We start from the raw sequence: 1,284 nt of genomic DNA on the forward strand, positions 1-1,284 counted from the left end.
CTCCGGACCTGCGTTCCTCCGTCAGTCAGTTGAGACATGGCCAAGCTTTGAAAGCAATCAACAAGAAGATGGACAGCACGAGCATGGGGAACTACGACCAGAACTAGTCTCAATTAATGTAGTAGAAGATCAGCCTTTGATAGATCTTAGCCGTTTTTCAAAATGGGAACGCCTACACCGAAGTGTGGCGTACGTTAAGCGATTTGTAAATAAGTTAGGTGGCATCCCTATTAGAGGTAGCCTTAGCACCGACGAGTTAGCCTGGAGCGAGACCTATTTATATCGCCTTGCCCAAGCCCAAGCCTTTCATAAAGAAATTAAAATGCTGCGTCAGAACCCAGCATGCTCCATGCCTAAAACAAGCCCTATACGTAAACTCTCGCCGTTTTTAGACCAGAAAACGACAGTAAGAATGCGCAGTCGACTAGAAAGAGCAGATTTTATAAGTAATGATATGAAAAACCCAATCATACTACCGAAAGTGCATATGATCACTAGACTGATAGTCGACTGGTATCATAGAAAGTGGAAACATTCAAACCATGAGGCCGTAATCAATGAACTGTTTCAGAAGTTCTATATACCAGGGTTGAGAACGTTATTACGGTCGGTGCGAAAACATTGTCAAGTGTGCAAGATTAACGAGGCTCGTCCGCATTCACCCGAGATGGCCGACCTGCCTGAAGCACGGTTGTCGCCCTACACCCGACCGTTCACCCACGTAGGGGTGGATTTTTTTGGACCTTTCTTGGTTACCATCGGAAGGCGCACTGAAAAGCGCTATGGTGTGGTGTTTACATGTATGACGTGCCGCGCGGTGCACGTCGAAATGGCATACAGCCTGACCACCAGCTCCTGTTGTATTGTTGTGCGCAACTTCATCGCACGAAGAGGGACTCCGAGACAGTTCTTTAGCGACAACGGAACAAATCTGAGAGCGACGGAAAAAGAGCTGCGAGAATCGCTATCGCAAGTTGACTTTGCAGGCCTAGAAGCTGAGTTTACCAACACGTACACCAAATGGACATTCATTCCACCCGCAACGCCTCATATGGGAGGGGCATGGGAGCGCATGGTGCGCTCTATAAAGGTGGTTATGTACCAGATTGTGACGCCTGCAACAAGAATGACTGATGAAAAGCTCCACAACCTGTTCCTCGAGGTGGAACAAATAGTAAACAGCCGACCTTTAACGTATCTGGCCCTCGACACTGCCGACCAAGAGGCACTAACACCCAACCATTTCCTGCTGGGCTCATCGTCGGGTCTCAAACCAGTTGGGAA

The 1,284-nt window shown here is 48.1% G+C and overlaps 2 protein-coding genes across 2 annotated transcripts in view; both read left to right on the plus strand.

Annotated features, from left to right (window-relative positions):
- LOC118755785 overlaps nucleotides 1-1,284 on the plus strand; it is a 6,947-nt gene that overhangs the window by 2,451 nt on the left and 3,212 nt on the right. The gene's annotated exons all lie outside the window — the stretch shown is intronic.
- The window catches only part of LOC118755786, a gene marked incomplete in the record, with an annotated part of 2,523 nt that continues 1,245 nt past the window's right edge, over nucleotides 7-1,284 (plus strand). The window contains 1 exon segment of the mRNA XM_036490603.1: nucleotides 7-1,284.

This window comes from Rhagoletis pomonella, unplaced genomic scaffold (genome assembly GCF_013731165.1).
Source record: "Rhagoletis pomonella isolate Grant_MI unplaced genomic scaffold, Rhpom_1.0 Rhpom_scaffold_07377, whole genome shotgun sequence".
NCBI lineage: Eukaryota > Metazoa > Arthropoda > Insecta > Diptera > Tephritidae > Rhagoletis > Rhagoletis pomonella.